The sequence below is a fragment of the Leuciscus leuciscus genome, assembly GCF_965113295.1.
Source record: "Leuciscus leuciscus genome assembly, chromosome: 9".
NCBI lineage: Eukaryota > Metazoa > Chordata > Actinopteri > Cypriniformes > Leuciscidae > Leuciscus > Leuciscus leuciscus.
The window spans coordinates 14,942,089-14,966,987 of record NC_138733.1 but is presented as its reverse complement, the minus strand read 5'-3'; the positions used below and the strand labels follow the sequence as shown (position 1 = coordinate 14,966,987).

Here is a 24,899-nt window from a genome sequence, read left to right as displayed (position 1 = left end):
GGTTTTAAAATCATATAGGTCTACACAGAGGGTATAGCCTAGATTTATATCTAATAATCCATCCATGTAACTATTGCAAAGTCATTTCAAGTGATGGACAGTTTGTATTATTGGCTATATTTATGTGTACTTTATTTTATTATTTTGTATATATATTTTTTATTTATTATAACATTATATGCCATGATGTTATTGTATACATGGCATATATCTGCATACGTCTTTACTTAATCGTGATGTACTTGTCTTGCCATTTGTTATGCTGCATTTGAATAATTCTGCTCATTAATTTGAATTTATGTCCTTAACAATAACACACAAAAGCTCAAGCAATAGTCAAGCAATGTGAGTCATGAAACTACTATGACCCATCTCTATACCGATAAAAAAACAAAACAATGCATGTATAGCTTTCCTTATCTAAATATCATACATATTTTAACAATGGAAATATACCCATATACCCAATATTCCCATAACATATGGAAAACCATTTAAAAAGTTGAAAATGCAACAAGCCTTTAGGCCTCCCTTCTGTGGTATAGACAAGATGAACAGTAATGCAATATATGAGATGTTATTTTGTTCTACATGTTTACACAAAGCACCACCTCTAAACAGCCCATAGTCATTCCCTATAAAGATCAATATAATACACACATGGTTATTTATAGAGTGATTCTGCATCTAGTGCTTGTGGTTAAGTTCCCCCAAAAAAGCAATACAATTAAATTAAAATTAAAATTTACTTTTGTTTTGTTCCCCTTAAAACAAGAACAATTTTGTACCACTCCCTTGATATACAATCACATAATCTCTGTCTATCAGTATTGTTGTCAAATAGGCACTTTATGATGCTGAAACAAACACACAACAAAACAAGCAATTTAACACAGTCAGTGAAGTAATGAAGTACACACTTCATTTAATAAAAACCTTTTTGTTAGAAGACCTAACAGTACAAGCCTATTTTCTGCATTATGGTGCATTAATGATACACAAAAAATGCCTGTTTACAAAACGCCGTTTCGGACTAAAAGTGAAAAAGTTTGAATGTGTTTTTGTCATTCATTCACAAGACAATAGCGTTTTGGGGGCCTGAAAACGCAAACATTTGAATGCATGTTTCAGAGTGGTGATTTTTGAAAATGATACCGTTCATTTCCGTGTAAACTATAAAAACTCAAATTTATGAAAATGGTGACATCATACGAATGCATATTACGTGTTCAGTCTACAGGCACGTTGTGCTTCTTTACAAAGTAACTGGGACATTTTTGGGTGGAATTGTCATTTAAAAGCCATCATATCTGTCTCTATAACAGTATTTTTCAATCTCAGAAATATTGCAAGGTTATGGAATAGGCCTATGCTTTCTTTTTAAGACAGAAACGTTATGTAACATGTCCATAGCTTCGTCACTGGATTATGGTAATGCAGACCTCAAATGTTACCAATTCCCATAAATATGCTGCAGCTTGTTCAATATGCTTGTTATCAGTCATATTATCATTGATACACTGATTGCCTATTACTTGTTCTTTATGAATTACGAAATATTACTTATAAAGTTGCTCAGTACCTAAAATACCTTATTACCCTATACATCTCTTAAAGTAATTCCTGTGCAAAGTAGCTAAATAATCCATATTTACATGCCTAGCAATTTTCAGGAGACACACTGTACTCTGTGTTTAAATCTAGACAGAAGACTGTTTATCCAGGCATATAGTTCAATTCCCACATTCTGCTTTTAATCCTGCTTTATTCCAGCTCTGTGCTCTGTTTGCTGAGAAATACAGTTTAATTCTTTCCTTTACTTCTCCTATTTATTTTCTCTATCCATAGCTTAAGACGCCCATCCCGAGGTTCATTGGCTCCTGTCACGCCCAGATTCACTCCCGGCCTCACATCTGTACCACATCTGCCATCACAGGTTCTCATCCTATGACTAACTGAGCACCAGAATCTCTCCTGCCCGCATATTACATCAACTCATGTCATTAGAAATCTCTACAGTTGTTTTTTTATACACATACATATACATATATATATATATACATATATATATATATATATATATATATACATATATACATATATACATATATATATATATATATATATATATATATATATATATATATATATATATATATATATATATATATACATATATACATATATATATGACCATTATCACTATGTGGTCAGATTAAATCTGTTAAATTGAGATGCTGAAAGCAATTTCATTTAAACTAACAATTTTACTTAAATTTTAACTTTTGATATTAGCATGAGTGACAATTTCGCAACATAAACAGTATATATTTAATATTGATATAACATTTGATATATATACTGTATATATATATATATATATTAAATGGCAGAATTCGGCAGGCAAAACGCATCATCTCATAAGGAATCATTCAATCAGGATATACAACCACAAGCAAGCAGCAGATTCATTTTGATATCTCAATTTTCTTCATTTCAGACGGCATGCCATTCATGGCAATAGGCATGTTTACTGCTTAAGCATTTTGGGTGTTGATAACATGCTTGTTGCTATGGCTGATACGGGTATTGGCAACATACTCGTTTAGGTCATCCAGGGAAGGGCAACATACTTGTGTTTAAGGCTTTCCAGTATTGTTAGTAACATGCTGTTGCTCAAGCTTTTCAGTATTGGCAACATGCTTGTTGCCTTGGCTCACTCAGGTAACTGCAAAAGCATACAGAATTGCGCTGTCAGTTGGGTTTGGGGGATATTGGCATATGGTTTTGTTTTGGGGTGTTATTGCTGCTCTCCCTGCTCTTATCCATGCTAGGCTGCATGGATGCGCAGGGAGTTCTCGCCCAGAACGGAACCATACCGCCAATCCAAACTGTATGATAATTGTCGTATTTGACAATAGTGGTCCTGACAGAAATCAAACGTAGAGTCAGTTCTGGCAGGTCACGTTAGTCAAGCTCGCATCAGCTGACTCTCAGCTGATCCACGTCTACCTATAGGAATACGACGCCTATCACTGTATACATATATAAGCTCCTTCAGTATTATCAGCAGCTATCGCGTTTCTCAGGAGCTCATTACCCATCCCCAGCTCCTCCTCTCGCCCAGTCAGGATTTGGCATTCTGATTCCCCTTGAATCAGAATAAATTCTCGAATTATGTTGTAGTTTAAAATCTTGAATTAATAATAGCTGCATTCATTCATGTTGGTTCTGTTCTGTTTACCCTAAGGGGGGTTATTGCTGTTCTCCCTGCTCTTATCCATGCTAGGCTGCACGGAACTGTATTATTCTGGGTAATAAGAGTGTAAATGTGTAATAGCTTCTTTCTTTTTTTGTAGTCAAGTTTTCAAATGCTGTTTTACTGCAAAGTAAAATGCATGACAACATCCATCCCTATATACACACTGTACGCCTTCACATTACAGCAGACAGGGACGTGTGAAGAGACATCACACTGGACAAGGTCAAGCAACAAAATATTCCAAGGTGATAGACGTACTTCACCACAGCTGAAAGCCTGCACATCTGGAGCTGCTCACTTCAGAACCCTAGCAACACGCGTCTTCCTTCTCTTCAGCAGTTTCATATAGGGAACGGTACCGGCTTCATCAGCATCATAAATTACATTTCTGTGAAACGGTTTAATTCAGCAACCAATTATAACAGCAAGAAAGTACTCTGTAGGTGACAATTACCCCTACGCTTCTGCTTTTTATTTGTTTTCCTTTGCAACAGCAGCCATTATCTTTCCTCCATCTTCAACCAAAACCAAAAATATCATCATGGCTGCATCCTAAATTGCATACTCTCTTATTTGGAATAAGTACTTATTTTGTGACCTCTAAAAAAAATATGTTCTATATAGTATGAATGTGTGTAGTATGAATGTACAACATTTGCCATGTTGTCATTCTCATGTGATCTACCAGCGTCGGTTACGTCGATTCACTTCCATTCATAAATCCTTTCCCATGGCCTTAAGGGATAGTAAAGTGTCCATTGTATGCACGCTTCAGAAGCTCGCTGGAAGAACCAGCTTGGTCATACGGGTACTTTTATGAGTACTGTGAATTCGGACATACTACTCGGCAGTCGTCGCCTACTAATTTTCACCTACTATATAGTAGGGAAGTATGCGATTTTGGATGCAACATCTTTTTTAATCAAAGGGATTGTATTTTGAGGTCAACACTTCCGTTTGGATGTAACCGCACTATTGCATCATCGCAGGTCCACAGCTAAACCATCTGGCGGTTGCGATGAGATGCTACATAGGGCTTCTGCAAAACACTCTAACAAGAATGTTTTTGAGATTTATGGATTAATACTATAAAAAGTGTAAAAGTACATCCCAAATGACGCCGACACTAAGCCAACAAGACAGTAATCTAATGCGCACTCAACCTCATGGGTCGGTTTCATCATGTCTGCTGTTTGATTTACATTTTGCAACTTAACCCATTCCTGGCATCTATGAATATGGCATGCAAACAGAATAAATACGAACTGAAATAAATACATCAGGAACAATCCTTAGAATTAGTATTATGTAAGAGGATTATATGACAGTGTATGGATGATGAATCCTTCTCTCCATCTTCCCTTTCTGACAAGTACAGACAATGGGATTTTCAAATAAATAACGGCGCATTGTGAACTGGGCACAGTTGAGGAAATATACCCCGAAGGAATGATTACTTAAAGCTTTTTGTCTTTGCCTAAAACATTCTCTCTTTCCTTATGTCGCAGAACAGTGTTCAGAAAAAGGCCTTTCATCTGAGCTCAGCCATCAAAGTGCCATAACTGAATGCTTTGATAGCTGGGAAACGCTGTTCAGAAACCACAGCAAAATGGCACAATTGGGAGATAATATCAACAATGCAACATGCACAATTTATCCTACTTGTAAAAAAACAACTCTGATGACAAGAAGGTTTCAAAGTGCCACGGGACCTATAGCGGGGGGGGGGGGGGGGGGGGGGGGGGGTCGTGTTCTGACCGTTGAGGCATGACTGCAGGACATTTCAATTAAAGTGAATACAATTTATTCATTTATATTCCCTCAAACTCTGTGCATGTGGATTGTGGGAGATCTGAAGGCTGTCCAGAGGGTTGATACACACTCTCTTAGTCATTCTGGGGTTGGCGCTATATGTGGGGCCTGTGGGAGCCGGGAGACTTCTGCTAGACCAATGTGGCCCCCCAGCAGTGGTGGACAGTAACAAAGTATTTTAAAGTATAGGCTAGTTCACCCAAAAATGAAAATCCTGTCTGAATCCTGGGAAACTTTTATTTCACTACATTACAAAGCATCGCATTGTATTTGTTCACTCAACTACATTTAATAAAAACATGTTGCTTCTCGTTATTTTGAAGTAAAGAATTTGTCACCCGCTCAGAGAGGCAAATCACGCAATAGCTGTGTCCGATTCCTGAACGAGCTTATTCTTTTCAATTAACCTGTTAAATCACATTGCAAATCGCATTGAACCATTCATTTGTGAACTGGACCGATATGATCGTATTCTGTCCTCAAATCAACAACTCACTGATACAAATGATCCGGTCAGAGCCAGTCTCCAGTTTACAATTCACTGAATGCACAAGTCTGACTCAAAGTGAGCCAAGAATGGGAGATCCTCTGAGCTTGAGTGAACGCCAGACTGATGGCGCGAAATGTAAGTTACTAATGCTGATGACTGTCAGTGGTTTATGAACTAAATCTGCTGTAAAAGGCGAGCTGTTTAAGTCCATTGTATGAAATGCTTGAATGTGGACATGTCTACATTTGTGTATTACCATCTGAACAGGGTAGGACATAAAAACATAACTTTAAATAAAGCAAATTAATGGATCTTCCCCTCTACTGATATATTTTTTCCAGAATTCGTTGATGGTTTAAAAGTTAAAAAGATCATCTTTTTTTTTTTTTTTAAATAAGAAAATAAAAACATTTACGGACGTTCACTTCTGAACAATTTAATGCATCCCTTCTGGACTAAAGTTTTTTTTTTTTTTTTTTTTTTTTTAAGAACAAAAGAACAGATCTTAAAGAAAAAAAAGCATTGAAATATGAAAATAATAATCAAACATCCATTTTTACTATTGTATGACTTAATTTATAAAAGGAAGAATTGAAAATATTGATTGCTATTAAGTTTAAATTGAATTATTCCATATGTAGATCAATAGAAAAAAAACAATGTAATATTCATTTTACTTTAATTTACTAGTATTGAATATTAAATATGAATTTCAACATTACATCTAAAACTAGAGCTAAATATAGCATATGCAAACATTAAACACATAAACACAGAAAAAGCTCTAACTATTGGCTACACATTTGCAGTAGTAGGCTATGTGTTTATATGCTTTCAGCTTGTATCAGTGTGGATACAACTGAAGTCAGCTTTAGAGTAAATATGTGTAAGGCCTATTGTGTTTTATCCATTTATTCCGGGGATCTGTAGAGTGTTTTAAGATGCATGAACCTGTGCACTGTAAAGCTTGATTCGTGTACATCCAGAGGGATTTTGAGAGGGTCCTTGTTATACAGCAACACAGATTAAGCCTGGCCTTGAACCCTCTCAGCTGGGCAGCATCCAAGGGTTAGTTCAGTTCATGCTGACAACAACAGGCCTTGCGAGTATTAGTGCGCCTCATGGCTGCTTCAGCATTTAGCACACATTACCCCACTCCAGGAGTAGCGATAAAAATAGAGCGAATCACCGTTTTGAAAGTAACTTTGCGCTTCAATTAACGATTGTACACCACTAGGTGACGACAAGTGACTTAAAAGTGACTCATTCATTCAAGAGATTTGTTCATTCAAGTATTTATGAGTGAGTCATTGAATCATTCAAATATATATATACATATATATATATATATATATATATATATATATATATATATATATATATATATATATATATATATAATCATTCTGAATTAATTAAACATTTTTAAATAGACAGCAGCAATTAACATTTGTGTCAGAATTTCTAGTAAATTACATGTTTAGTTCACTGTTCAGAATCGTGTGTGAATCGTGATCTCTATTTGAAACAAAATAATTGTGATTCTCAATTTATCCTGAATGTGTAGCTCTACCTGAGACCTAAACTGACCTGACGGAATGACAACATTGAGAGGTGTTTCTTGCTAGATGTTGTGATGAGAAAGTATCTGGTCAGAATCTTAAGGTGTAATTTTGCCGATTTTCAACTCGCTTTGTATTGTGACAATGTCGGTAGTAAATGAACAATGTTCACTCATTGTCTGTGTTATCTGGACCCAGTCACTTGTTTTGAGCGCTCCAGGGCTCCATGACAGTCGGATCGACAGAGGGTTATATACAGAACAGTTACTGTAAGGGTATGTTTATCACTGAAATCATATCGTACTTTGTCTACTTTTTAAAACAACATTGTGCATGGTAAAAACGGAACACTATGGCAACATCTTTCTTACCTGTACTCGACGGCATTTTGCTTGGATGGATGGAATAGTCTTCTTCTTCTTCTTCTTCTTCTTCGACTGGTATGGAGTGAGGATCAGAATGACATATTTACCCTCCCTTTTAATAACCTCTCCCACAAATAAGTTATTTTAAGTTACTGAAAAAGAAAACTATAACATTCATTTACTACGTTATTTTATATAATAGCCTACCTAGTTTAAAATGTTGTCTACAACTACTGTGCTGGATCTGTACTGGAAACTGAAAGTAACTCACTCGCGCTAAACGTTTAACGTTACTCTTTGAATTCTTGCACCCGGGAACAATCCAAAGCGACAACATTATAACTAAAACTTTGCTAAGAAGTATTTCATACTAGAGATGGGGAGTCGACTCCAAAAGAGTCGATTCCTCGACTCTCACTAGCCCTAGTGTCGGAATCGACTCCAGGTCAGGAATCGACTCCCAGTGTCGAGTGTTTTTTTCAAGTTCAACAGTTTATAACGAAAAGATTATAATGAATGTAAAGATACGGAAATTAAAATAAAAAGATAAAGAAATGAGAGGGAAAAAAAGTAATGCCAGGAAAACAAAGAACAATAATGTATAGATAGATACCTTATACGCTGAGTTTTGGTTCATTTATGAGACGCGCTTCAGTTCACTCGCCGGCGCCTATACGTGTCGTGATTATCTATTTTCTACTATATTTACTTATTTATTAAATCCTGGATGAAACATTGATTAAAATTAAGATACAATTAATACAAAACGAAATTCACTTTAAAAAAAAGGCTTTGTGCTTTCTGTTTTCTGGTCTCAGTGAAAGTTTTAAAGTCGCTTTCAGAGCGGTCATGTCCGTAACAGAGAACTGTCACGTCTTTTGTTTTTTCCTCATAAATGGGAACACGAAAAATAAAATAAAATCAATATTTTATGTTCTGTGGAGAGCCAACCCTTCTTCATCCGGTGGGTATTACTTTTGGTTTGCGCAGTGTAATTCACAGAATTAGGTACAAAAAAATATTTTGCTACCTAAAAGTGAAAGATTTTTTGTGTCCCGTAACGCATGTGTAGCCTAGGCTATTTCCCATTAAATATAAAACGCATACTGATATTTTTCAATATGTATTAAATGCATTTTCTGAGAATTTATATTTCAAGTTTTTACTGCAAATGTCCCGTTTACAACGATGGAATTGCCCAATATTAAATAATTTACCCTCAACTAGTTTTGTGGTGTAGGTCTACGTATTGTAGGCTATAATGTTAACTTCAAAAAAGGTCTGTGTCGCGATTCTGCCTTCTCACACCGTGACACAGGTTCGTAGATCTGAGTGTAGCGATTTCGGATATTGCATATATTGTTACAGCCCTAATTATTAGAATATAGACATTAAGAGAATAAATTGTTATGCAAGTACTTTTACTTTTAATACTTAAAGTACATTTAAAATCAGGTAGGCTACTTTTTACTTTTTACTTAAGTAGGGTTTTCATTGTGGTACTTCTACTTTTACTAAAGTAAATATGTCTCTGGTTATTTGTACTTTTACTTAAGTACTGAGATTCAGTAGGCCTACTTCCTCCACCACTGGTAATAATATAACTAATATTTTTCAATGTTAAACAAAAAAAGTAAAAAAAAAAAGTTAAACATGCTTAAGTTAAAGTTCATAGCTTCACTACATTAAAATTATATAAAATAATATACAAAATAAATAGATAAATACACTGTCTAAAACAAGTCTGCTTTTACAAGTTTAATGATTAATACTAACATATTGCACACTTAAATATGATTTGAAGAAGCTGCGATGTGAAAAGGAGGGGGATTTATAAGGTTTAGTTGATTAAACATTTTAGTATAGGAAACATTTGTATCCTCGCTCTTGACTCCTCAGGAAGCCTCCTCGTTCCTCGCCCCCCTCCCGGTGGAATTAAAGAATTTAGATGTCCTACATGAGAGCGGAGCTCGATCGGTTTCAGGGTCGTAGGACATACGAGCGAGAAACGAGGAAGCATATTGAGACGCACCTTCTGAATCCTGACCCTATTTTAATTCAAAGTAAATGGAGTCGAGGAGTCGATTCCACCGACTCCAAAATTAGGAGTCGGGAGTCGGAGTCGACTCCAAAAAAACCGGAACCGAACACCCCTATTTCATACTAAAGCAAGGCGGTGTTTGACTCTGGTCAAACGTATCCATAGGCTAGCAGACTGGTGGGCGTGGCCTTGGACGGCAACATGCCAAGTGCATTATGGGTGTTACAGTTTTCCTAATTATTTGGCAAAAGGAAAAGCAACAGTCTTTATTTTAGTTTTAGTTTTTCTCTGTCTTTTCTAGTTAGGTAGTACTGATTTTTTTCTACTGTAGCCTATGGCAGTAAAGACATTTAGCCTATAATACTATAAAATATTTATCCTTCACATAAATGCTTTCTATTCATCAACGTGTCCTGAAAATGTAGTAAAAATGTATATAAAAAATATTGTTGACTATTTTCTACATAAATGATAATAAGAAATGTTTGAGCAGCAAATCAGCATATTAGACTGATTTCTGAAGGATCATGTGACACTGAAGACTGGAGTAATGATGCTGAAAATTCAGCTTTCCTATCGCAGGAATAAATAATATTTGAACAGTTCTTTAAAATTGAAATAATATTTCACAATATTGCTGTTTTTACTGTATTTTTATCAAATAAGTGCAGCCTTAGTGACTTCTTTAGAAAACTTTTCAAAAAACAATGATGTCTTCCTAAAACAGTGGTTCTTTTCATTAAATACCTAAACAAACTAACTAATAAAAGAGTCTTAATTAAACATTTTAGACCACCGAACACAACAATTATGGTTTCATTTGAAATTCCTTTTACTAATCTGGGCTGGCCTTATACACTAATCAGTATCATGTCTAGACTGTTTGTTCTAATTATATTGAAATTAACTACTGCTAATTATATAGCTAAAGACCCCAATACGAATTTGGACTGAACACTTATGTAGTCATACAGTAACAGTTACATTTATATAAGTGAAACAAAAACACTTTATCGTAGAATTAATGTTAACAGAGTCAGTTAATTTGTTGTTATGAGGCGATTGATTAGTCAATTACATTTTTTTTTTTTTTTTTGTCACTTGCACTTTGCATTTAGCTTTTTCAAAATCAGCCAATCCTTGGCAGACTATCAATTTGAGAGTCACTGTTCAAGAAAAAATAAGAGATGGATCTTTGTTAGCATACAAGTTTGCTCCAGATAGCACATTTGAAGACCAGCGCAATGTAGATCTTATGTGTAAAACAGAAGAGGTACTGACAAGATGTTCACCCTCAGGGTTGAGACTGTTTAAACAGATTACTTACATGGCAGCGGACACCTTACACAAACCTGTCCTCTCTTGCTGATTCATGTGTACACATATGATTGATATTTAGAATCCCTTAAGGCCGTGTTGCAGTGTCAGTTTTGGTTTTAGTGATTTGCAGAGACTGCCCTGCTCTGTGAACTCTATGATATCAGAAACTTTCTTGAACTGTTTGCATAAGTCATACATCTTAATATAAGAAAAATATGCAGGTTTTGTAAGTGTAGTGCAGAAATACATAAATAATATTTAAATATTTGTATGATCTTTTTTAATAAAAAAAAACCGCATAATAAATTATAGTAATTACAGTGCATTAATGCCCAATTTTAATATTAGTTGCAAAGTTAATCTCAAACCTCCTCATTCTTCATTTAACAGTGTATTATTTATGTGATTAAATAATTTATTATTCATTGTCTATCATCATTAAATTGGATGCTTATATTATATATATATATATATATATATATATATATATATATATATATATATATATATATATATATATATATATATATATATATAATATTTTATAATCTAATAATGGTCACTGACTAAATAGTATTTGCTGTTTATATACTAGTTTATATACAATAGTATATGCTGAAAAGAGTGTGCCAGAAGTCCCCGGATGGTCTATTTTTCGGTAGATTTTCGAAGTGTGGATCCGTGCTCACTCTAAAGTCTAATATTGCCCACAACCCATTGCGCTTTGTAGGATTCGGTTCAGAACTACAAACACGAGTAAAAAGTGTTTAAAAAAACTACAAAACATGGTGAAAGTGTGCGACCGATGGTAAGAGGTTTAGATAAAGGTTTAAGTGACTAATCAAATATTAACCAATATATATATATATATATATATATATATATATATATATATATATATATATATATATTTGTAGGAAATTAAATGAAATGTGATGGATTTTATCTTTGACAAGATGATTGACAGGCCTTCACAAAAAGAGTGCATACTTTTAGGGCGTAGTTTAAGCAGGCGAATTGAGACGCAGCATGTAACTTTCTTCTCCTGCATCCTATTCTTCTGTGATCCAGAATGGCACAACTGCTGAAAGGTTTGTCTGAGCTGCGCCCTCTACTGTACAGGTGTGAATTTGCCTTTCCTCCAGCCTGAGAATGATTATTTTCACTTCTGTTGTGAAATAACTTTTTTTGGTTATTAAAAAACAAACAAGCAAGCCCAGCCTAGATAATGAAAAGTAACATAACACAATTGGTTACTTTTAAGGGAGTAACATAATATTGTAACGCATTTCTTTTAACAGTAACCTGCAAAACTTAAGACTTATCATGCCAAGCGGGATGGTAAAACAAACTCCCAACTGAACAGCAAAAGCCATCGTAAAAACAAACAAACAAACAAACAAATAATCAGGAAGAAGTTAAATGTATTTAGTCAACAGTGATGTTGGACTTTTTACACATATTGGAATGGATGCATCAAACAAAGGCAAATATTAGAATGCCACTGCAGACATATATTATTTACAATCATTATTAACTTATTCCACAAATTAAAGTGTTTAATATAGAGAAAAAGCGAGTATTCGGCTGGCCAGCACTCTTAATTTCTTTAGGAGTAAAACATTCTTATGTGAAAAAAAAAAAGACACATAAAACATGGGCAACACAAGTTTGTATTTTTGACAAGTTACCTAAACAAGTCAAACAACCATAGCTGTAACAAATGTATTTGTATTTGTCCTTAGATTAGCAAAAGTTACCAACTAAATACCAACTTAACTGCTGTATTTGGAAATATTTCTAAGTGAAACTTTTATCGAACAAGAAAAAAGAAAAAGAATAGAAAATGTAAGAGTGCGGATTTTATCCAACAGTAATCCATTGGACTTGAGTTTTATCTGGCTGTGCTGGATTGTAAAAAAGTGGCACATTGTTCACAATAAGACCGGTTAAACAAGGCTGATATTGATTTCATGCAGATTCCAAATATGTAGTAAAAATTGAAGGTGATTTGACACAGAATAAATGCCTGCAATGAAAATGAACTTATGCAGCAGTCTTGAAATCATTTCCATTTTCCCCACATCTGACACTCTGCAAGGTAGTTATTATCAATTATTCAGCTTTAGTCATTCCTTTCCTGTCTGTCAGCTATTTCTATTATTTCTACAGCACACACCAACCTGTTTCACTTTTCATCTTTCTTGCTTTCTTTCTGATTCAGTGATCGACCCTTTAGACACACGGTTTGTTTCCGGAGTGTTTGTGTATTTTCACACTAACCCTTCAGCTTTTCTTTTCACTCAGTCTCCTATCGACTTTCCTACTTCTCTTTATCAGCCGCCAATTGCTTTTAATGCCTCAAATGAGTACTGCAGCAGGCATGCTGTCTCTTTCATCCCTCCACCAGTCCTCCATTTTGTGGAATTTCACATCCGTTTTCCTTATTCTCTCAGGGTCTCTTGGGGCTAAGTGACATTCCCATGGTCCCCGGGTCATATTAGCCGCAGTAACCTATGCATCATATGCCACAAGGGTGAGCATATTAAGTTTTCATAATAACATGAGACAGGCATGGTGGAAGGTATAGTGTTGTTGTTGTTTTTTTCTCTTTTTTTCTTCTTTTTTTTTCTGAACGACTGAAAAAAACTCTTGTGGCAATTATTAACAACGGTTAATTGTTTTATTATTAGTGTATCTTGTTAGTCATTAGTTTTTGTGTATATATAGTCTTCATGTTACTGTTGTCTCTTGTCTAGATTTGTTTGTGTAATCTGCTGTTGGTGAGTTCATGGTTCGTGGTTTGTTCAAGTGGAGACTTGTTTGTTTGGTTTTGTTTTGCTTATTTTGCTTGACTCTTTCGTTTACACTTTTGTTATAAAACTGCATGGGTTCTCAAGTTCTCAACTCTAGGCACCATCAGAGTTTGAAATTACTTTTAAAATTTATGATAAGTATATTTAGAATACTTACCAAAATGACCACAGAATATGGTATCTGACAGTACACCCACCTTAACTTTTAATTTTCAGAACTGTAGGTAATATCAGTCATACTTTTTAGCACTTTCTTGATTCATTATTTGACTGGACTTGCAAATGTGAAGACAATTTAGAAAATAAATAATAATTCATAATAGCAGTTGTATTTCCAAAATGATAAATGGACAACACATGTTGAGTTAAATATGCAATGTGCTGAGGTCACAGTATGTGATCACAGTATGTGTGTACCATGGTAAACCCCGAATTATGGGGACCAAAAGTTGTTTACTTAAGTTTGTAAATGTATTCTACAGGTTATTTAGCATATTACTGAAGAGTGTTGTAATATAAGTTAATGGAATAGACAGACAGACAGACAGACAGACAGACAGACAGACATAGATAGATAGATAGATAGATAGATAGATAGATAGATAGATAGATAGATAGATAGATAGATAGATAGATAGATAGATAGATAGATAGATAGATAGATAGATAGATAGATAGATAGATAGATAGTAGTGTTGTCACAATACTGCATTTTTTTAACTTCCATATCAAATCTTGAGAAATATCGATACCATATTCGATACACTGGGAAACAGGGAAAGCTGCCATATACCGTCAACATACAGATAATTTGGGTGATTTTGTTGTTATAGCTTTCACAACTCAGGGAGGTTTTATCTATAACTAGATAATTATTATTTTTTTTTTTAGAAGACAAGTAAACAGTCCGAAATAAACAAATTGCGAACAATAGCACAAATAAATACAGTACAAATAAAGAGACAGATGAAATAAATATGGTTTTATCTAAAAGAGGCATTACAGAAATTAAAGTAGTCAAATGTAAAATAAATAGTAAGCAAATTATTAATTAATCATTTATGGAATCGTTAAGGAATAAGAATCGTTAAGTGACAAAATTCCTATCCCTCTCCCAGAGACACGCTTGGTAAATGCTTTACTGTTACAAACAGTCATACAAATCACGCACAAAATCTGTTTCTAGACGTTCCGAGTTCCTGTGCGCTGTCCTTGGTGCTGAACACGCACTGACACTGGTACTGGGCAAAGAAACCAAAGCGCGCAACGCATTTGAATCACCGCGCCTGTGCTTTTTTGGTCAGATTATCGTTTATTTGCACGTGCTAGGTAACCATTTCAGCACTATCCGTTAGTTTCAACTGAGTTCAGTTCCCCTATCGCACTCTGAGTAATTATGTGTCCTTTTTACCTCTTACCAAGCTCAAAGTCACAAGTTTCTTCCATCCGCACTGACAGAAATCCTGTTTGTGTGCATGTTGAGGAGCAGCGCTTCAGGCGGAGGCATGCATGCTTATTGGCAGTGAGCCGTGAAGATCTACCCCAATAACGCCCACTCTCCAGCATGCTCCAAGAAGAGCAGACGCTTCGAGTGTATTTGTCTTCTAACTCACCCATCTATCAGGATGATATTGCAAGAGGGTTCCTTCTCGAGGATCTACACCTCTGACGGATTGGATTGTCCTGTATTTCAGCAGCATATGGATATGTATTCTTTATTGCAAGGTGAAACTGAAAAGCCAAGGAAACTAGATATCTGATTCGACGCACCTGGGAAAGGGTCGAGCGCGAGAATGGGAACTATTTTTGCGAGAAAGCAAAAGTAACGGCAAATTGTATCGCGTAAAGAAAATGAAAACATCTTGTTTTTTGGTGCACATTGTGAAGAACATTAAGGTACTGTGCAAACGTACCGAACCTGTCTGATCTTTTCCCCCAGCTTTAATGCCGCTTTAATTAGAGCTATCCCACCCTGTCCTCACCAAACGACCACCGGCTGGCACTTTACACCGGAGGACAAGGAGCATCGCAGAGGAAAGGTAACCTTTTCTTAAAAGACTAGATTGTTGGAATTAATTGACTGTGCAGCACAAACTATTTCTCTCTGTTCGGCTTGTCTTGGACGTTTTTGCCGATCTTTTGATTTCAGATTAATCTCAAGCACAAGCTGATGACTATAGGTTATTATTATAAGTAGTGTGATGTGCGTCCCAGTGCAAATATCTCGATGTGTTTCTTTCGATGCTGAGTAATGGTCAGCAATGCACCAGAGCCACGATTCTCCCCATCGTGAATTTGATAGCTCACTTTCTCCTCTTTATTTGCATATGCAATTACTTGAATGTTTGCATCGGTGCAAGGACTTAGTTAAAATGGTGGTATGAAATGATGCGAAATTGTGTTTAGACAAACGATATGCTATATAATAGTCCTTCTAATGTTAGGGTTAGGGTTGTGGGTTAGTTCTGCCTGACCAGATATTTTACCCATGGTGGCAGCACACCCTGATTGGGTTTTCTGCATGAGAAGATGTTCTACCCACGTTTTCAGCAGTTTTTTTTTTCCTTCTTTTTTTTCCTTCTTTCTCCTAGCTAGATGGCTAGATGTTTTGCCATTTTAAAGATTACTAAAGGTATTAAATACCCCAGACCCCTTTTACAACACTGATTTAATTTAACAGCAAAGATGTGTCCAATTACCAGGGGAAGAAAATGATGTATACAGTATTCTGAGTCACTGCAGGTCATCAAAACCATGTTATTTGTCTTTAATGTGCATATGGATTTCTTGACATTTCATTCTAATGCAAAAAATGTCCTGCGTGAAGCCATTAGGTGGCATGTGTCATTATTGTTTTCTGATGCATTAACAAACACTGTTCTACATTAGTTCAATAATGCATTGTAGTGTTGTTCTGCTTCAAAATGAAGATAAACTCCCATTACTTCTCTCTTCACAACCAAAGACCTGAAATTGGAGGAGTTTTGAATGTCAAGTTGCAAAGCTCATGTAATGTCTTATTCTTGTCCACAGATAGGGGGTGTAGATGCATGCGTGTTCTGTATGGGCTATAGCTCATGTAGCCTGAAAACATTTGAGTCATGTTAGGTGCAGGTGGTTATTTCATAACCGGTCTTAATTTAATCCCTATGTGCTGCTAGCAAACATACGTTTCTCTTTCCCTTTAACGTCCTTCACCGTCTAAGTTGTGTTTCTTTTTTGCCATATTTAATTTTACGATGATATGCAAATAAAAAAAAAAAAAAATAAAAAAAAAAATATATATATATATATATATATATATATATATATATATATATATATATATATATATATTCTGACTTAGTATTAATATATTAGTCAGTTGTATTTTTCCTACTGTAGTTTAACCACATGCAGCCAGTTTATTGTATTCTCCCGTATAAGATATTGGATGATGGATGGTTGGTGACGTTCAAATATAACACGGCAGGACAAATGAAATGCATGCGTGTTGTACAAATCTCCAGAACTGTATTTGGGACCAACACGTCCCGTTAATAGGCACATGGCACTGTTTTAGGAGTCGCCATTTAACTGTGAGAACTGGGCTGGCAGAACAGTCTGGTTTTGCTGCATCTGTCACAGCAGTATGGCTATTTTCTGTCTGCTGCATCATGATGCATTCCCTGTTGCGTGAAATGAAGAAGTGACTTTTGAATTAGATTGATTTGCAAGATTTTTTTTCCAGCATTTTAGAGTTTCTGCTAGTGTCAAATGAGCAGTGTGAACACACATGGCAGAAAAGGGCTCACTAAAAGCTGAAAATGGCACTGATTGGACTTCTACTCTCCTGGTGAAACCTTTCTGAGCTTATTGGTGTCCAAATGATCCTGTTCGAAAGGGTCTGTTTTTGAGAGTCTTTTTGAGCAAAAAATCTTCTACAGAAATAATAACCTCATCCTGAGCTGTGCAAATCTAATGGTTTTGAGGGGGAAATCAGTCGTGTCTTTTTTTTAAATGTAATTATAAGTTATGTATGTACTTACTGTATTTAAGTTATTAGTCATTTATTTGCACATTTATCTACTTATTTAATTATTAGTTGTTTATTTATGTGATGCTGAAGACTGGAGTAACGGCTGGGGAAAAAAATGCAGTGTTGACATCAGATGAATAAATTACATTTTAGGATATATTAAAATTGAAAACCAGTATCTTAAACTGTAATAATATTTCACAATACTACTGTTTTACTGTATAATCACCATGATTTTAAACAAAAAAGAAAATGATCTATTAAGATTTTTAATAAACCATTCAAATTATTTATTCATTTTTTATTTATTTCCAGATACTTTGGTCTCACTTATGTTTAGGGGTCCAATTCTCACTATTAACTAACTATTAACTATGGCTTTTGCCTCAATAAACTCGTAATTACTGCTTATTAATAGTTAGTAATGTGGTGTTAAGTTTAGGTATTGGGTAGGATTAATGGATGTAGAATATCATGCAGAATAAGGCATTACTATGTCCTTTATAAGTACTAATCAGGCGATATCCTAGTAATATTTATGCTAATAAGCAACTAGTTAATAGTGAGAATTGGACCCTAAACTAAAGTGTTACCAATACTTTTTAAAATTTGATTTCCACATCAACTGTAAGCGTTTTACGTTAGTCAGCTTTATTGGTTTCATGGTGTCACTAAATGTAATTTAACCACCGGTTGTTGCGTAATTCCATAAGTGCCAAGTGCGTTTGAGAGGAATGTTTCAGATTTCACTCCTTTTTCCCTTCCTTTCTCTGCCATCCAACACCAAATATGCAGACGAGGCCGTATTCCGAGTGTGTGCTCAAGATTGAGCCCATCCCAGGCTTTTCAAACAGACTGTCATATTTTCAGCAGGTGGTACGAACAGGGTGCACACTCCAATCTCCAGAGAGAAAGACAGAGAGTGGGCTCACTGTGAAGCAGAGTGGTGCTCAGGAATGATTGGAATGGAAGTAGAGAGCAGGGGCGAGGAAGAGGTAGAGGAAGAGGAAGTCCTCTCTCTCTTTCTCTCCCTGTGGTGCAGAGTTCTGTATTAACTAGAGGCAGTGATGAGTGGGGTCTGCAATTACCCTCAGGCCTCCGTCACGCCACAGAAGCCTCGGCTTGCGGCTAATTGCTCCGATGTATTAGCCTGTGTGTTGCTCTTCTATTACCTATTAGTCTTCCTCCTCCCACTCTGCCGGCGACCGTGCTAAATGAACTCTTGCCACTTTTGAGTTGATGCCCGACAACAGACTTTTCACCAATGGAGCTTAAACGGCCAGACGTGTAATTTTCCAGTTGATCTGGTCTGGAAGCCAACACGGATACACAATGCGGGCAGCGAGATGGAGGCGAGGCTGTAATATGGGTGGGGAGCGAAGCGGCGTAAAGGATGGAGGAGGTCAGGACTGTTCTTCCATTATGTTGTAAGCACATCAATATTTTGCTTAAACATTTCACACCTCAGCAAAATCAATGGCGCTCTGCTAGCCCTGAGGAGGCTACTAAAGCTTGTGGGCTTTAAAGGCTAATGTGTTTATCTTTGGTATTAGCGACAACTCACTACACATTTTTGTCCGTCTTGTTTTATTGTAAAAATATGAGTCAGCGATCAGACTTTCCTTGAATTAATTTTCCTTTAACGTCGGATAGGAGGCCAGCGGATCCCGAACCACCAACTGTTGCTGCCTCCCAGAAAGCTGGCAAGAAGGTTGAAATCCATAATGAAGGTGCGGCAGGCAGAGCAATGAGAAATTTGACTTTAGTTACGGTTTTCGATGAAGGTCAAAATAAATGAGGAGAAGCGTAGTGTCATTCCGCAGACGTTCCTATTCGGACAGGATTACATTTCTCAGAGGACCTCTGAGTTAGAGGGGGGGGGGGGGAATGGGGAAAAAATGGGGGAAAAAAGCAAAAAAATGATTTGCTTTATTTTTTTTGGTTGTGTGAGAAAAAAACACAGACGTGTTTGATTTCAGAGGATTAAAATCACAAAGTATGTCTTTGAAAATACAAATTAACCTGACCTCCTCAGGGGAAACTAGTCCTGTCCAAAAAAAGGGCTTAAGAACAGGAGCTTTCACAGTATGCAGTTACCACAGCTCTCACTGGAGTACTCACATTTGGAATAATACAAGGATTTGGCAGTTACTTTTTGTATGAAACCAGTTGTAATCAGGATCCAAAATAAGCGGTTTGTCATGCCTACCAATGGCAGGTGAATAGAGAAAATGTGCTGTACTTATTTTAATTTGTTTATAGGTTATTATTTTAATAATTCATTATATATTTATTTAAAGTAATATATATTGTAATTATTTTCATTCTAAATTATTATTATATGACATCACCGTCCAGCCGGGAAGGAACAATGCTACTTTTCAGGAAATGGAAAAAAACACTGTATTTTTTAAATAATTAAACACTGCGTTATCAAAGTTGAAATTGTGGCTTCATATATGGTCAGATACTTGCATGTGTCATAACATTTGACCAAAATCAAGCTCAAAGGCAAGCAGAGACAGTCCAAACTGTGTGCCACACATCATTCGCGGTTCAGGCGGTGTGGAGTTATGAGGTTTTACCAACAGTCTGGGGATTCAAAGTTTAGTCACAAGCTCTTTTTAAGACTTTTCATTTGTTAAATAGCCTATTTGCAAAACACACAGACATATGCAAATAGTGACCAATAGTAATGATATAAGAATAAAAATAAAAATGACAAAATATGAAGATTTAAGGTTTACACCAGACAGCGATGATATGATTAATCATAATTCAATTTATTGTTCATATTGTCCCTATGTAATTGTTTTGCTATTTGCTATTTTTCTCTAGGCTACATACAGTTTTTTTCAGCAAAGAAATTTAACTTCTTACAAAAACAGACTCGATTTTTATCCTCATATTTTAATCTTCGCAATTTCGATAATTTAGAAGATTCACGTTTAAATTCAGTTGCCCTCCTGAAACTTTGCAGTGTGCAATTTATGAAAGTACTGATCGATAATTTCTTTTCAATGATTCATTGCGCTTGACAATTTGTACCCTGATTTTACTATCACTTGTTATTCAAGAATTTAAAGTTATATACACAACTTTATTCCAAAACCGAACTGTAAAAGGTTCCTAGTGTTTCATGTATTAAAAATGCATGTTGATAGTGTTTGATCCAGTCCTTACCAACAGTTCTTCCCGCACCACAAGCAGTTTTAAATTCAGTATAATAATTATATGAAATATGACCCAGAAAAATTAGCATTTGGCTCTCTCAGTTCAAATCCAGTGTTCAGTATATCTTCAACATTGTTTCTGTTGGTATAATTAAGGTTTGCTTAAGTGCACTTTATGTATTTGTCCTGCACTCCAAAGCCCTCCATTGATCTACGGTTACAGCCAGTGAAACCACAGCCAAAGCCTTTACTAATCCATTCTGGGGTTCCTGCAGAGAAACAGATCCAGCACTGTGGGAAACCATCACTTCCTATTTGGCCTTTCAAGGATGACCGATCCCTACAGTCTGTCTTTCTTCTTTCCTTGGCTCAATGAAAATCATTTTATGACAGTGTCTCGGCACATTCGTGTTCACTGCTGCCTGACTGACGCTGGGTCTACCGTTAAGTTACAGTGAGCGCTCTGCCCTCTTCATTCAGGACTGATCAGCAGTTATGTACCCTCCAATAAAGAGATTGGGCATAATAGGGAAATGGTGGAGCATGATCACATGACCACAAAACAGAGACAATCATATGACGGCATATACTCAAATCAATCAGAATAATCAATCAGAAAATGTGCTTGTAATTATAATTGCTGAAATAGTATCTTGTTGTAAAACAACTTTTCAAGAAAAATCGTTTTTGCAGTGTAGTCAAGCTCACTTTTGTCATTTCATTGGGAATTGTTGGTATTAATATTGGGAACCGTGGCACGCAAACAGGGCCGGCCCGAGGCATAAGCGAACTAAGCGGCTGCTTGGGGCCCCCTCGCCACCAGGGGGCCCCCAATCGAGTTTTTTTTTTTTTTTTTTTTTTTTTATATATTTTTTACATATTAATTAACTTAAACAAGTGACATAAATGAATGAAAGGATTAATAATTCAAGACAAGAAAATTCTGATTTCATGATCAATATACCTGCCTACAACTGCTGCTGTGTCTGCCCGTGTTTGAGTCATGCGCATAACCTCGCGTGCATAGACAATTTGTGCGCAAAGTCACGGTAATGTTAAGCCATGTCACAAAAATTTGATTTGATCAATGATTTATCCTTTAAATGTAATGATATTCAGAACAGAACAAGAATAAAAAAATAACTAAACAAGCCAAAACGAAATAATTTAAAGCGAAAGTGAAAGTAAGCGGCGTTGGGCTCACGTATCTCTCTCATTAGAATCAAAATGTTTCAACATTCGCGATGGATTTGGATGGTAAACTATTCTTTATCATAGGCTTTGTACTTCACTCACGTTCCAATATCGACGGAAAAAATCATCCTCTTCACACGCGCAAAAATGTGCTTGGAAACATCACAGTGGAAGATTACAAAGCTGGCATATGTTGTGTGTGTGTGAGTCGCGGGCGCGATCGAACAGTGGAAACATAAAAACATACTCCGTCATGTTCATACAAGACATAATTCAAACTGCAAAGTGTTGCAAAACGTTGGAGGATATTTTGCAAATAATTTTTTTAATATGTTTTGTGACAGTTTGTTTTCAGAAGTTTCCAAGAGTTAGAAAAAGAGTAAAGAAAAAGTTAACTTTTTTAAGTATCTATTTTTTATTAAGTATTTATTTTGTATTTATACATAACCTCATTGTATTAATTTATAATGTAACATTATAGCGTGACATTGTGTCAATAATCATCAAGCACAGGTGACTCTGCGTGGTGGGAGGGGGCCCCCAAATCAAATTCTGCTTAGGGCCCCCAAAAGGCTCGGGCCGGCACTGCACGCAAATTACATTAATCGCAGATTGTGTGGCTTATTTTGCTCTTTTACCTGTTTTGTATAATTTCATCTTTTGTGCCAGTGTTAGTCCTTTTATGTTAACATTCAGAAACTTTAGGCTCTACTTTAAAGACATTTTTAGTTCTCACTAGTCAGAACCAAAGAAAACTTGTCTTTTCATATCCGTATCCTTAAGAAACCCAGCCATAAAGTTGAATTCTCTAACTCTTCTTTTTATCTTCGTTTCACGATAGTAACGAATCATACATGCCCCTGGAGCCGAGAGAGTTTAAGTGACTCAGCGGTTTGAGATAGTAGGATTTGAATAGCATTTTGTTTTGTTCAAAGTGTGACATTCATAGCACAGAGTCACTTTCCCTTATCAGGCCAAAAGTGTGAAGGCCACTCCTTTCTTAAATATAACAAAGATATGCCTCGTGAAGTGAAGGTTGAGCATTTAAACCCTAAAATACTTTCTCCCTGTTCCGGTTTAATGTGCAAAAACAGCCAACAACCTGTGTTCATAAGATGATTTCTCAAAGAGTGTGAAAGCTATCTCTGTGGTGTTTCTATATTGCTGTGTTTGAGTGGCCGAATAACTTAAACTTAATGTGACAATAATGTGACTTTAGAGCAGGATAAGAAGTTAAAAAGAGATTTCATTGGCAAAATCCGGTCATTAGAATAGCAATCAATGCGATCAGGAGTTCCACGTCAGGGTGAAAAAGTTCCCCATGCAGATTCCACTATAGTGTTTAATTTCGTTACACAAATTTTCCCTTTTGACCAACAGAAAGCTGCTTGGTTTGAAAGTGACTTCTCTACCCTATAGACAATGGACAGTGGATCTTGTTTTTCCCAGTTTTAGTTTTGATGAACTATAATAACCCTCTTTATATCTCACAATGTGTATCAAATTTACGACTTTATATCTGCCAGTGAGACTTTATAATTCCAATGGGACTTTACTAAATATATCACAATGGGACTTCATATCTCATAATAGGTGATATAGCCTTAATATGAACTATATCTCACAATTATCTTTTTTATATCTCTGAGGCAGAAAGTAGCTTTCATTTTTAGCAGACTCTGATAGAGACAACGGTTTCCGCCTAGGGCGCCCCTCTGTCTTGATGGGCAGAAGGGGCTTTGGGAAGCATTTGGGGAAGCCTTTTTGGAAATTGCATTACTTTTTTCAGTTCCCTTTGGTGCTACTAGCTGCATGGAAAATACCCAGTATGCTTTCACTTCATTGAGTAAGTAAAGTGGTTGCCAAAGTGAATTTTTACAGTTGTCTCTGCTTCCTGTTGATTTTTGTATTCATCATTTCCCAGCTCATTGAGATGTGTGAGTAGCTGTCTTACACAGTGAGATATTGTAAACCCAAAAAACAGAGCATCCTGAAATGGATTTTTATCTCCGCTGTGTTTTACCGGTTGGCGTGTAACTGCACGGAGAAGTGTGTTTATCAGCATTTTCTCTTGACGCAATTGTCTCCAGCTGCACCTCCAGTGGTGATGGAGTCAATCATCCATGACCTTCGACTACACCTTTCTCTGTCTCTCTCTTTCTGTCTCCGGAGTTATCTTTCAGTCTCTCTGTACAGCTAAGCTCAGCTTTGCTTCTTTCTATGCCATACAGAAAAAAATAGAAATGTTTTCAGTGACCATCTGCCTGTTCTCATTGGTGGGTGAGGCGGGTCAGATTATGGGATTCGTATAGACATCCGGCGGGATGGCTTTTGCTTCTGTTCCAGTCCTTCCTCTGCCCAAATGCATACAGATGTGCTGCTCAGGGTTACATAGCAGGGGCTTCTCTCTTGAGCTGTGGATTTATTGAAAGTGATACAGCTGACATGTTGCAAGGGATGGTTTGTATGTGTGTTTTGTGGGTATTCGTCGGTAGGATTACACTCTGGGGCGGATCAACGTTCCCAAAAGGGGTCGATGGCAGATTACTGTCGTAATCTAGGAAAAACAACGACGCGTTTCAGGGGTCGATTTCTAGAATCTTGGTCTTAGAATGGCTCTACCCCCTATACCTGAGCATGAGCTGATGTGGCTGAGGGGGTATTTCTTGCCTGAAGTTACGAGTTAGAATCTTGCTCTGACTATTTTTAAATAGACTAGAGGAATTAAAACAGCATGTACAGTAGTAGTTATGTTTCCATTGAAAGTTGCGAATTTAACTTGTGCGAAAAATTGGAATTTTGCAGAAAGCAGCGTTTCCATCCCATGGGCCATATTTACTAGGGCA

At 36.2% G+C, this 24,899-nt stretch overlaps 1 protein-coding gene across 4 annotated transcripts in view; it reads left to right on the top strand.

Moving 5' to 3' along the window:
• Window positions 1-1,846: 1,846 nt before the first annotated feature.
• LOC309507072 (leucine-rich repeat and fibronectin type III domain-containing protein 1-like protein) overlaps window positions 1,847-24,899 on the top strand; it is a 129,368-nt gene continuing 106,315 nt past the window's right edge. For 3 of the 4 annotated variants that reach the window (XM_082181169.1, XM_082181171.1, XM_082181168.1), the window contains exon 1: window positions 15,219-15,707. The gene's annotated coding sequence lies outside the window, so the exon portion shown is untranslated. Of the gene's footprint in view, window positions 1,937-15,218; window positions 15,708-24,899 lie in introns of those variants that run through there. The other variant, XM_082181170.1, reaches the window with a different exon arrangement.